This window comes from Ranitomeya imitator, chromosome 2 (assembly GCF_032444005.1).
Source record: "Ranitomeya imitator isolate aRanImi1 chromosome 2, aRanImi1.pri, whole genome shotgun sequence".
Lineage (NCBI taxonomy): Eukaryota > Metazoa > Chordata > Amphibia > Anura > Dendrobatidae > Ranitomeya > Ranitomeya imitator.
The window spans coordinates 550,552,981-550,566,325 of record NC_091283.1 but is presented as its reverse complement, the minus strand read 5'-3'; the positions used below and the strand labels follow the sequence as shown (position 1 = coordinate 550,566,325).

General features: G+C 46.0%; 1 non-coding gene across 1 annotated transcript; it reads right to left on the bottom strand.

Moving 5' to 3' along the window:
* Positions 1-11,882: 11,882 nt before the first annotated feature.
* Positions 11,883-11,954, bottom strand: TRNAP-UGG (transfer RNA proline (anticodon UGG)). The gene has a single exon. It is a non-coding gene; the product is annotated as a tRNA-Pro (tRNA).
* Positions 11,955-13,345: the final 1,391 nt, after the last annotated feature.

Here is a 13,345-nt window from a genome sequence, read left to right as displayed (position 1 = left end):
GGTATAAGAGAGATGCCGTAAAGTGGCTACCAGGTACACATAAAATTGGCCATTTTAATGCGCTAGACGCTCTCGTTTTTTATGTTTCTAGTGCAGTGATGCAGTTCAAATTTCGTATTTCAAGTTTGTATGTTCTGGCGCTGCTGTGTGCTGCCTTATTTATTTAACTATATACGAGTTGGCGACTCTAGGTTCAACACTTGTTCACACTTAGTCTATGTTTGGATGTGCAGGTCAGGTTTTTGAAATGTATTCTCTAGCCTTCTGATCGTGGACTCCGCCTTCTAGCCACAGGTGTTTTAATTACAGCAGGTCCAATACCCCTCCATAGAGAGATCGAATTTTAGTCTAGGAAGAGGTTTCACATGTACCCATTCAGATGGAGACGTTTATTCTCAGCGAGGTAAGGCAAGCGTAGGACCTGGTATAAGAGAGATGCCGTAAAGTGGCTACCAGGTACACATAAAATTGGCCATTTTTATGCGCTAGACGCTCTCATTTTTAATGTTTCTAGTGCAGTGATGCAGTTCAAATTTCGTATTTCAAGTTTGTATGTTCTGGCGCTGCAGTGTGCTGCCTTATTTATTTAACTATATACGAGTTGGCGACTCTAGGTTCAGCACCTGTTCACACTTAGTCTATGTTTGGATGTGCAGGTCAGGTTTTTGAAATGTATTCTCTAGCCTTCTGATCGTGCACTCCGCCTTCTAGCCACAGGTGTTTTAATTACAGCAGGTCCAATACCCCTCCATAGAAAGAGAGAATTTTAGTCTAGGAAGAGGTTTCACATGTACCCATTCAGATGGAGACGTTTATTCTCAGCGAGGTAAGGCAAGCGTAGGACCTGGTATAAGAGAGATGCCGTAAAGTGGCTACCAGGTACACATAAAATTGGCCATTTTAATGCGCTAGACGCTCTCGTTTTTTATGTTTCTAGTGCAGTGATGCAGTTCAAATTTCGTATTTCAAGTTTGTATGTTCTGGCGCTGCAGTGTGCTGCCTTATTTATTTAACTATATACGAGTTGGCGACTCTAGGTTCAACACCTGTTCACACTTAGTCTCTGTTTGGATGTGCAGGTCAGGTTTTTGAAATGTATTCTCTAGCCTTCTGATCTTGGACTCCGCCTTCTAGCCACAGGTGTTTTAATTACAGCAGGTCCAATACCCCTCCATAGAGAGAGAGAATTTTAGTCTAGGAAGAGGTTTCACATGTACCCATTCAGATGGAGACGTTTATTCTCAGCGAGGTAAGGCAAGCGTAGGACCTGGTATAAGAGAGATGCCGTAAAGTGGCTACCAGGTACACATAAAATTGGCCATTTTTATGAGCTAGACGCTCTCGTTTTTCATGTTTCTAGTGCAGTGATGCAGTTCAAATTTCGTATTTCAAGTTTGTATGTTCTGGCGCTGCAGTGTGCTGCCTTATTTATTTAACTATATACGAGTTGGCGACTCTAGGTTCAGCACCTGTTCACACTTAGTCTATGTTTGGATGTGCAGGTCAGGTTTTTGAAATGTATTCTCTAGCCTTCTGATCGTGCACTCCGCCTTCTAGCCACAGGTGTTTTAATTACAGCAGGTCCAATACCCCTCCATAGAGAGAGAGAGAATTTTAGTCTAGGAAGAGGTTTCACATGTACCCATTCAGATGGAGACGTTTATTCTCAGCGAGGTAAGGCAAGCGTAGGACCTGGTATTAGAGAGATGCCGTAAAGTGGCTACCAGGTACACATAAAATTGGCCATTTTTATGCGCTAGACGCTCTCGTTTTTCATGTTTCTAGTGCAGTGATGCAGTTCAAATTTCGTGTTTCAAGTTTGTGTGTTCTGGCGCTGCAGTGTGCTGCCTTATTTATTTAACTATATACGAGTTGGCGACTCTAGGTTCAGCACCTGTTCACACTTAGTCTATGTTTGGATGTGCAGGTCAGGTTTTTGAAATGTATTCTCTAGCCTTCTGATCGTGCACTCCGCCTTCTAGCCACAGGTGTTTTAATTACAGCAGGTCCAATACCCCTCCATAGAGAGAGAGAATTTTAGTCTAGGAAGAGGTTTCACATGTACCCATTCAGATGGAGACGTTTATTCTCAGCGAGGTAAGGCAAGCGTAGGACCTGGTATAAGAGAGATGCCGTAAAGTGGCTACCAGGTACACATATAATTGGCCATTTTTATGCGCTAGACGCTCTCGTTTTTCATGTTTCTAGTGCAGTGATGCAGTTCAAATTTCGTATTTCAAGTTTGTATGTTCTGGCGCTGCAGTGTGCTGCCTTATTTATTTAACTACATACGAGTTGGCGACTCTAGGTTCAGCACCTGTTCACACTTAGTCTATGTTTGGATGTGCAGGTCAGGTTTTTGAAATGTATTCTCTAGCCTTCTGATCGTGCACTCCGCCTTCTAGCCACAGGTGTTTTAATTACAGCAGGTCCAATACCCCTCCATAGAGAGAGAGAATTTTAGTCTAGGAAGAGGTTTCACATGTACCCTTTCAGATGGAGACGTTTATTCTCAGCGAGGTAAGGCAAGCGTAGGACCTGGTATAAGAGAGATGCCGTAAAGTGGCTACCAGGTACACATAAAATTGGCCATTTTTATGCGCTAGACGCTCTCGTTTTTCATGTTTCTAGTGCAGTGATGCAGTTCAAATTTCGTATTTCAAGTTTGTATGTTCTGGCGCTGCAGTGTGCTGCCTTATTTATTTAACTATATACGAGTTGGCGACTCTAGGTTCAGCACCTGTTCACACTTAGTCTATGTTTGGATGTGCAGGTCAGGTTTTTGAAATGTAACATAGTAACATAGTTAGTAAGGCCGAAAAAAGACATTTGTCCATCCAGTTCAGCCTATATTCCATCATAATAAATACCCAGATCTACGTCCTTCTACAGAACCTAATAATTGTATGGTACAATATCGTTCTGCTCCAGGAAGACATCCAGGCCTCTCTTGAACCCCTCGACTGAGTTCGCCATCACCACCTCCTCAGGCAAGCAATTCCAGATTCTCACTGCCCTAACAGTAAAGAATCCTCTTCTATGTTGGTGGAAAAACCTTCTCTCCTCCAGACGCAAAGAATGCCCCCTTGTGCCCGTCACCTTCCTTGGTATAAACAGATCCTCAGCGAGATATTTGTATTGTCCCCTTATATACTTATACATGGTTATTAGATCGCCCCTCAGTCGTCTTTTTTCTAGACTAAATAATCCTAATTTCGCTAATCTATCTGGGTATTGTAGTTCTCCCATCCCCTTTATTAATTTTGTTGCCCTCCTTTGTACTCTCTCTAGTTCCATTATATCCTTCCTGAGCACCGGTGCCCAAAACTGGACACAGTACTCCATGTGCGGTCTAACTAGGGATTTGTACAGAGGCAGTATAATGCTCTCATCATGTGTATCCAGACCTCTTTTAATGCACCCCATGATCCTGTTTGCCTTGGCAGCTGCTGCCTGGCACTGGCTGCTCCAGGTAAGTTTATCATTAACTAGGATCCCCAAGTCCTTCTCCCTGTCAGATTTACCCAGTGGTTTCCCATTCAGTGTGTAATGGTGACATTGATTCCTTCTTCCCATGTGTATAACCTTACATTTATCATTGTTAAACCTCATCTGCCACCTTTCAGCCCAAGTTTCCAACTTATCCAGATCCATCTGTAGCAGAATACTATCTTCTCTTGTATTAACTGCTTTACATAGTTTTGTATCATCTGCAAATATCGATATTTTACTGTGTAAACCTTCTACCAGATCATTAATGAATATGTTGAAGAGAACAGGTCCCAATACTGACCCCTGCGGTACCCCACTGGTCACAGCGACCCAGTTAGAGACTATACCATTTATAACCACCCTCTGCTTTCTATCACTAAGCCAGTTACTAACCCATTTACACACATTTTCCCCCAGACCAAGCATTCTCATTTTGTGTACCAACCTCTTGTGCGGCACGGTATCAAACGCTTTGGAAAAATCGAGATATACCACGTCCAATGACTCACCGTGGTCCAGCCTATAGCTTACCTCTTCATAAAAACTGATTAGATTGGTTTGACAGGAGCGATTTCTCATAAACCCATGCTGATATGGAGTTAAACAGTTATTCTCATTGAGATAATCCAGAATAACATCCCTCAGAAACCCTTCAAATATTTTACCAACAATAGAGGTTAGACTTACTGGCCTATAATTTCCAGGTTCACTTTTAGAGCCCTTTTTGAATATTGGCACCACATTTGCTATGCGCCAGTCCTGCGGAACAGACCCTGTCGCTATAGAGTCACTAAAAATAAGAAATAATGGTTTATCTATTACATTACTTAGTTCTCTTAGTACTCGTGGGTGTATGCCATCCGGACCCGGAGATTTATCTATTTTAATCTTATTTAGCCGGTTTCGCACCTCTTCTTGGGTTAGATTGGTGACCCTTAATATAGGGTTTTCATTGTTTCTTGGGATTTCACCTAGCATTTCATTTTCCACCGTGAATACCGTGGAGAAGAAGGTGTTTAATATGTTAGCTTTTTCCTCGTCATCTACAACCATTCTTTCCTCACTATTTTTTAAGGGGCCTACATTTTCAGTTTTTATTCTTTTACTATTGATATAGTTGAAGAACAGTTTGGGATTAGTTTTACTCTCCTTAGCAATGTGCTTCTCTGTTTCCTTTTTGGCAGCTTTAATTAGTTTTTTAGATAAAGTATTTTTCTCCCTATAGTTTTTTAGAGCTTCAATGGTGCCATCCTGCTTTAGTAGTGCAAATGCTTTCTTTTTACTGTTAATTGCCTGTCTTACTTCTTTGTTTAGCCACATTGGGTTTTTCCTATTTCTAGTCCTTTTATTCCCACAAGGTATAAACCGCTTACACTGCCTATTTAGGATGTTCTTAAACATTTCCCATTTATTATCTGTATTCTCATTTCTGAGGATATTGTCCCAGTCTACCAGATTAAGGGCATCTCTAAGCTGTTCAAACTTTGCCTTCCTAAAGTTCAATGTTTTTGTGACTCCCTGACAAGTCCCCCTAGTGAAAGACAGGTGAAACTGCACAATATTGTGGTCGCTATTTCCTAAATGCCCAACCACCTGCAGATTTGTTATTCTGTCAGGTCTATTAGATAGTATTAGGTCTAAAAGTGCTGCTCCTCTGGTTGGATTCTGCACCAATTGTGAAAGATAATTTTTCTTGGTTATTAGCAGAAACCTGTTGCCTTTATGGGTTTCACAGGTTTCTGTTTCCCAGTTAATATCCGGGTAGTTAAAGTCCCCCATAACCAGGACCTCATTATGGGTTGCAGCTTCATCTATCTGCTTTAGAAGTAGACTTTCCATGCTTTCTGTTATATTTGGGGGTTTGTAACAGACCCCAATGAGAATTTTGTTACCATTTTTCCCTCCATGAATTTCAACCCATATGGACTCGACATCCTCATTCCCTTCGCTAATATCCTCCCTTAAAGTGGACTTTAGACAAGATTTTACATAGAGACAAACCCCTCCTCCTCTCCGATTTTTACGATCCTTTCTAAACAGACTGTAACCCTGTAAGTTAACTGCCCAGTCATAGCTTTCATCTAACCATGTCTCGGTTATTCCCACTATGTCAAAGTTACCTGTAGATATTTCTGCTTCTAGTTCTTCCATCTTGTTTGTCAGGCTTCTGGCGTTTGCGAGCATGCAGTTTAGAGGATTTTGTTTTGTTCCAATCTCCTCACTGTGGATTGTTTTAGAAATGTTCTTACCTCCCTTCTGAGTATGTTTTCCTGGGTCGTCTTTGTTCGAGTCTAATGTTTTTCTTCCCGTCCCCTCTTCTTCTAGTTTAACGCCCTCCTGATGAGTGTAGCGAGTCTTCTGGCGAATGTGTGTTTCCCAGGTTTGTTGAGGTGTAGTCCGTCTCTGGCGAGGAGTCCATCATACCAGTAATTCACACCGTGGTCCAGGAATCCAAATCCTTGTTGTCTGCACCATCGTCTTAGCCAGTTGTTTGCATCAAGGATCCTGTTCCATCTCCTGGTGCCATGCCCGTCTACTGGAAGGATAGAAGAAAAAACTACCTGTGCATCCAGTTCCTTTACTTTCTTCCCCAACTCTTCAAAGTCCTTGCAGATTGTCGGTAGGTCCTTCCTTGCCGTGTCATTGGTGCCAACATGTATCAGAAGAAATGGGTGGACGTCCTTGGAGCTGAAGAGCTTTGGTATCCTATCGGTCACATCCTTGATCATCGCACCTGGAAGGCAGCATACTTCTCTTGCAGTTATGTCCGGTCTGCAGATGGCTGCTTCGGTGCCTCTCAGTAGTGAGTCTCCCACCACCACCACTCTTCGTTGCTTCTTGGCTGTACTTTTTGCTGTCACTTGTTGCTGTGTGCCCTTTTCTTTTTTGCTTGCTGGTATTGCTTCATTCTTAGGTGTGCCATCTTCATCCTCTACAAAGATTTGATATCGGTTCTTCAGTTGTGTGGTTGGTGATTTCTCCATGGTCTTCTTGCTTCTTTTGGTCACATGCTTCCACTCATCTGCTTTTGGAGGTTCTCTGACACTTTTTGCACCTTCTGTGACCAGTAGAGATGCTTCTGTTCTGTCTAGAAAGTCTTCATTCTCTTTGATGAGTTTCAAAGTTGCTATTCTTTCTTCCAGACCCCGCACCTTTTCTTCTAAAAGGGCCACTAGTCTACACTTCTGACAGGTGAAATTGGATTCTTCTTCTGGTCGATCTGTGAACATGTAGCACATGCTGCAGCTCACCATGTAGGTTGTCACATCTGCCATGTTGCTCCTAGATCCTGCTGACTTGCTGTGTGTTTTCCTTCTTGTGTAATCTACTCAGCCAAGCTCTCTTGCAATAATGTCCTACAGGCAAAAATTCGCGCGCCTTACGGCGCGCGGTTTGGTGATGCTTTCGAAGCAGCTGGTCCCGGCTGTACCCAACGATCTTCTAGCTTAGGGAGACTTCGCTTCTCCCAGAAGGCACCTGGAATATGCAAATTAGCCTCCTGAAGCTTGAATCCCTGGTTTGGTGATGCTTTCGAAGCAGCTGGTCCCGGCTGTACCCAACGATCTTCTAGCTTAGGGAGACTTCGCTTCTCCCAGAAGGCACCTGGAATATGCAAATTAGCCTCCTGAAGCTTGAATCCCTGGTTTGGTGATGCTTTCGAAGCAGCTGGTCCCGGCTGTACCCAACGATCTTCTAGCTTAGGGAGACTTCGCTTCTCCCAGAAGGCACCTGGAATACGCAAATTAGCCTCCTGAAGCTTGAATCCCTGGTTTGGTGATGCTTTCGAAGCAGCTGGTCCCGGCTGTACCCAACGATCTTCTAGCTTAGGGAGACTTCGCTTCTCCCAGAAGGCACCTGGAATATGCAAATTAGCCTCCTGAAGCTTGAATCCCTGGTTTGGTGATGCTTTCGAAGCAGCTGGTCCCGGCTGTACCCAACGATCTTCTAGCTTAGGGAGACTTCGCTTCTCCCAGAAGGCACCTGGAATATGCAAATTAGCCTCCTGAAGCTTGAATCCCTGGTTTGGTGATGCTTTCGAAGCAGCTGGTCCCGGCTGTACCCAACGATCTTCTAGCTTAGGGAGACTTCGCTTCTCCCAGAAGGCACCTGGAATATGCAAATTAGCCTCCTGAAGCTTGAATCTCTGGTTTGGTGATGCTTTCGAAGCAGCTGGTCCCGGCTGTACCCAACGATCTTCTAGCTTAGGGAGACTTCGCTTCTCCCAGAAGGCACCTGGAATATGCAAATTAGCCTCCTGAAGCTTGAATCCCTGGTTTGGTGATGCTTTCGAAGCAGCTGGTCCCGGCTGTACCCAACGATCTTCTAGCTTAGGGAGACTTCGCTTCTCCCAGAAGGCACCTGGAATATGCAAATTAGCCTCCTGAAGCTTGAATCCCTGGTTTGGTGATGCTTTCGAAGCAGCTGGTCCCGGCTGTACCCAACGATCTTCTAGCTTAGGGAGACTTCGCTTCTCCCAGAAGGCACCTGGAATATGCAAATTAGCCTCCTGAAGCTTGAATCCCTGGTTTGGTGATGCTTTCGAAGCAGCTGGTCCCGGCTGTACCCAACGATCTTCTAGCTTAGGGAGACTTCGCTTCTCCCAGAAGGCACCTGGAATATGCAAATTAGCCTCCTGAAGCTTGAATCCCTGGTTTGGTGATGCTTTCGAAGCAGCTGTTCCCGGCTGTACCCAACGATCTTCTAGCTTAGGGAGACTTCGCTTCTCCCAGAAGGCACCTGGAATATGCAAATTAGCCTCCTGAAGCTTGAATCCCTGGTTTGGTGATGCTTTCGAAGCAGCTGGTCCCGGCTGTACCCAACGATCTTCTAGCTTAGGGAGACTTCGCTTCTCCCAGAAGGCACCTGGAATATGCAAATTAGCCTCCTGAAGCTTGAATCCCTGGTTTGGTGATGCTTTCGAAGCAGCTGGTCCCGGCTGTACCCAACGATCTTCTAGCTTAGGGAGACTTCGCTTCTCCCAGAAGGCACCTGGAATATGCAAATTAGCCTCCTGAAGCTTGAATCCCTGGTTTGGTGATGCTTTCGAAGCAGCTGGTCCCGGCTGTACCCAACGATCTTCTAGCTTAGGGAGACTTCGCTTCTCCCAGAAGGCACCTGGAATATGCAAATTAGCCTCCTGAAGCTTGAATCCCTGGTTTGGTGATGCTTTCGAAGCAGCTGGTCCCGGCTGTACCCAACGATCTTCTAGCTTAGGGAGACTTCGCTTCTCCCAGAAGGCACCTGGAATATGCAAATTAGCCTCCTGAAGCTTGAATCCCTGGTTTGGTGATGCTTTCGAAGCAGCTGGTCCCGGCTGTACCCAACGATCTTCTAGCTTAGGGAGACTTCGCTTCTCCCAGAAGGCACCTGGAATATGCAAATTAGCCTCCTGAAGCTTGAATCCCTGGTTTGGTGATGCTTTCGAAGCAGCTGGTCCCGGCTGTACCCAACGATCTTCTAGCTTAGGGAGACTTCGCTTCTCCCAGAAGGCACCTGGAATATGCAAATTAGCCTCCTGAAGCTTGAATCCCTGGTTTGGTGATGCTTTCGAAGCAGCTGGTCCCGGCTGTACCCAACGATCTTCTAGCTTAGGGAGACTTCGCTTCTCCCAGAAGGCACCTGGAATATGCAAATTAGCCTCCTGAAGCTTGAATCCCTGGTTTGGTGATGCTTTCGAAGCAGCTGGTCCCGGCTGTACCCAACGATCTTCTAGCTTAGGGAGACTTCGCTTCTCCCAGAAGGCACCTGGAATATGCAAATTAGCCTCCTGAAGCTTGAATCCCTGGTTTGGTGATGCTTTCGAAGCAGCTGGTCCCGGCTGTACCCAACGATCTTCTAGCTTAGGGAGACTTCGCTTCTCCCAGAAGGCACCTGGAATATGCAAATTAGCCTCCTGAAGCTTGAATCTCTGGTTTGGTGATGCTTTCGAAGCAGCTGGTCCCGGCTGTACCCAACGATCTTCTAGCTTAGGGAGACTTCGCTTCTCCCAGAAGGCACCTGGAATATGCAAATTAGCCTCCTGAAGCTTGAATCCCTGGTTTGGTGATGCTTTCGAAGCAGCTGGTCCCGGCTGTACCCAACGATCTTCTAGCTTAGGGAGACTTCGCTTCTCCCAGAAGGCACCTGGAATATGCAAATTAGCCTCCTGAAGCTTGAATCCCTGGTTTGGTGATGCTTTCGAAGCAGCTGGTCCCGGCTGTACCCAACGATCTTCTAGCTTAGGGAGACTTCGCTTCTCCCAGAAGGCACCTGGAATATGCAAATTAGCCTCCTGAAGCTTGAATCCCTGGTTTGGTGATGCTTTCGAAGCAGCTGGTCCCGGCTGTACCCAACGATCTTCTAGCTTAGGGAGACTTCGCTTCTCCCAGAAGGCACCTGGAATATGCAAATTAGCCTCCTGAAGCTTGAATCCCTGGTTTGGTGATGCTTTCGAAGCAGCTGTTCCCGGCTGTACCCAACGATCTTCTAGCTTAGGGAGACTTCGCTTCTCCCAGAAGGCACCTGGAATATGCAAATTAGCCTCCTGAAGCTTGAATCCCTGGTTTGGTGATGCTTTCGAAGCAGCTGGTCCCGGCTGTACCCAACGATCTTCTAGCTTAGGGAGACTTCGCTTCTCCCAGAAGGCACCTGGAATATGCAAATTAGCCTCCTGAAGCTTGAATCCCTGGTTTGGTGATGCTTTCGAAGCAGCTGGTCCCGGCTGTACCCAACGATCTTCTAGCTTAGGGAGACTTCGCTTCTCCCAGAAGGCACCTGGAATATGCAAATTAGCCTCCTGAAGCTTGAATCCCTGGTTTGGTGATGCTTTCGAAGCAGCTGTTCCCGGCTGTACCCAACGATCTTCTAGCTTAGGGAGACTTCGCTTCTCCCAGAAGGCACCTGGAATATGCAAATTAGCCTCCTGAAGCTTGAATCCCTGGTTTGGTGATGCTTTCGAAGCAGCTGGTCCCGGCTGTACCCAACGATCTTCTAGCTTAGGGAGACTTCGCTTCTCCCAGAAGGCACCTGGAATATGCAAATTAGCCTCCTGAAGCTTGAATCCCTGGTTTGGTGATGCTTTCGAAGCAGCTGGTCCCGGCTGTACCCAACGATCTTCTAGCTTAGGGAGACTTCGCTTCTCCCAGAAGGCACCTGGAATATGCAAATTAGCCTCCTGAAGCTTGAATCTCTGGTTTGGTGATGCTTTCGAAGCAGCTGGTCCCGGCTGTACCCAACGATCTTCTAGCTTAGGGAGACTTCGCTTCTCCCAGAAGGCACCTGGAATATGCAAATTAGCCTCCTGAAGCTTGAATCCCTGGTTTGGTGATGCTTTCGAAGCAGCTGGTCCCGGCTGTACCCAACGATCTTCTAGCTTAGGGAGACTTCGCTTCTCCCAGAAGGCACCTGGAATATGCAAATTAGCCTCCTGAAGCTTGAATCCCTGGTTTGGTGATGCTTTCGAAGCAGCTGGTCCCGGCTGTACCCAACGATCTTCTAGCTTAGGGAGACTTCGCTTCTCCCAGAAGGCACCTGGAATATGCAAATTAGCCTCCTGAAGCTTGAATCCCTGGTTTGGTGATGCTTTCGAAGCAGCTGGTCCCGGCTGTACCCAACGATCTTCTAGCTTAGGGAGACTTCGCTTCTCCCAGAAGGCACCTGGAATATGCAAATTAGCCTCCTGAAGCTTGAATCCCTGGTTTGGTGATGCTTTCGAAGCAGCTGTTCCCGGCTGTACCCAACGATCTTCTAGCTTAGGGAGACTTCGCTTCTCCCAGAAGGCACCTGGAATATGCAAATTAGCCTCCTGAAGCTTGAATCCCTGGTTTGGTGATGCTTTCGAAGCAGCTGGTCCCGGCTGTACCCAACGATCTTCTAGCTTAGGGAGACTTCGCTTCTCCCAGAAGGCACCTGGAATATGCAAATTAGCCTCCTGAAGCTTGAATCCCTGGTTTGGTGATGCTTTCGAAGCAGCTGGTCCCGGCTGTACCCAACGATCTTCTAGCTTAGGGAGACTTCGCTTCTCCCAGAAGGCACCTGGAATATGCAAATTAGCCTCCTGAAGCTTGAATCCCTGGTTTGGTGATGCTTTCGAAGCAGCTGGTCCCGGCTGTACCCAACGATCTTCTAGCTTAGGGAGACTTCGCTTCTCCCAGAAGGCACCTGGAATATGCAAATTAGCCTCCTGAAGCTTGAATCCCTGGTTTGGTGATGCTTTCGAAGCAGCTGGTCCCGGCTGTACCCAACGATCTTCTAGCTTAGGGAGACTTCGCTTCTCCCAGAAGGCACCTGGAATATGCAAATTAGCCTCCTGAAGCTTGAATCCCTGGTTTGAAGAAAATCCATGCGATGGACCAGCCTGCAGGAGGAAGCACAGCATGCAAGAAACCTGCGTCAAAGCTTTCCACAGGCATGGGCTCGTCCGGGATTTGAACCCGGGACCTCTCGCACCCAAAGCGAGAATCATACCCCTAGACCAATGAGCCAGCGAAATGTATTCTCTACCCTTCTGATCGTGGACTCCGCCTTCTAGCCACAGGTGTTTTAATTACAGCAGGTCCAATACCCCTCCTTAGAGAGAGAGAATTTTAGTCTAGGAAGAGGTTTCACATGTACCCATTCAGATGGAGACGTTTATTCTCAGCGAGGTAAGGCAAGCGTAGGACCTGGTATAAGAGAGATGCCGTAAAGTGGCTACCAGGTACACATAAAATTGGCCATTTTTATGCCCTAGACGCTCTCGTTTTTCATGTTTCTAGTGCAGTGATGCAGTTCAAATTTCGTATTTCAAGTTTGTATGTTCTGGCGCTGCAGTGTGCTGCCTTATTTATTTAACTATATACGAGTTGGCGACTCTAGGTTCAACACCTGTTCACACTTAGTCTATGTTTGGATGTGCAGGTCAGGTTTTTGAAATGTATTCTCTAGCCTTCTGATCATGGACTCCGCCTTCTAGCCACAGGTGTTTTAATTACAGCAGGTCCAATACCCCTCCATAGAGAGAGAGAATTTTAGTCTAGGAAGAGGTTTCACATGTACCCATTCAGATGGAGACGTTTATTCTCAGCGAGGTAAGGCAAGCGTAGGACCTGGTATAAGAGAGATGCCGTAAAGTGGCTACCAGGTACACATAAAATTGGCCATTTTTATGCGCTAGACGCTCTCATTTTTCATGTTTCTAGTGCAGTGATGCAGTTCAAATTTCGTATTTCAAGTTTCTATATTCTGGCGCTGCAGTGTGCTGCCTTATTTATTTAACTATATACGAGTTGGCGACTCTAGGTTCAGCACCTGTTCACACTTAGTCTATGTTTGGATGTGCAGGTCAGGTTTTTGAAATGTATTCTCTAGCCTTCTGATCGTGCACTCCGCCTTCTAGCCACAGGTGTTTTAATTACAGCAGGTCCAATACCCCTCCATAGAGAGAGAGAATTTTAGTCTAGGAAGAGGTTTCACATGTACCCATTCAGATGGAGACGTTTATTCTCAGCGAGGTAAGGCAAGCGTAGGACCTGGTATAAGAGAGATGCCGTAAAGTGGCTACCAGGTACACATATAATTGGCCATTTTTATGCGCTAGACGCTCTCGTTTTTCATGTTTCTAGTGCAGTGATGCAGTTCAAATTTCGTATTTCAAGTTTGTATGTTCTGGCGCTGCAGTGTGCTGCCTTATTTATTTAACTACATACGAGTTGGCGACTCTAGGTTCAGCACCTGTTCACACTTAGTCTATGTTTGGATGTGCAGGTCAGGTTTTTGAAATGTATTCTCTAGCCTTCTGATCGTGCACTCCGCCTTCTAGCCACAGGTGTTTTAATTACAGCAGGTCCAATACCCCTCCATAGAGAGAGAGAATTTTAGTCTAGGAAGAGGTTTC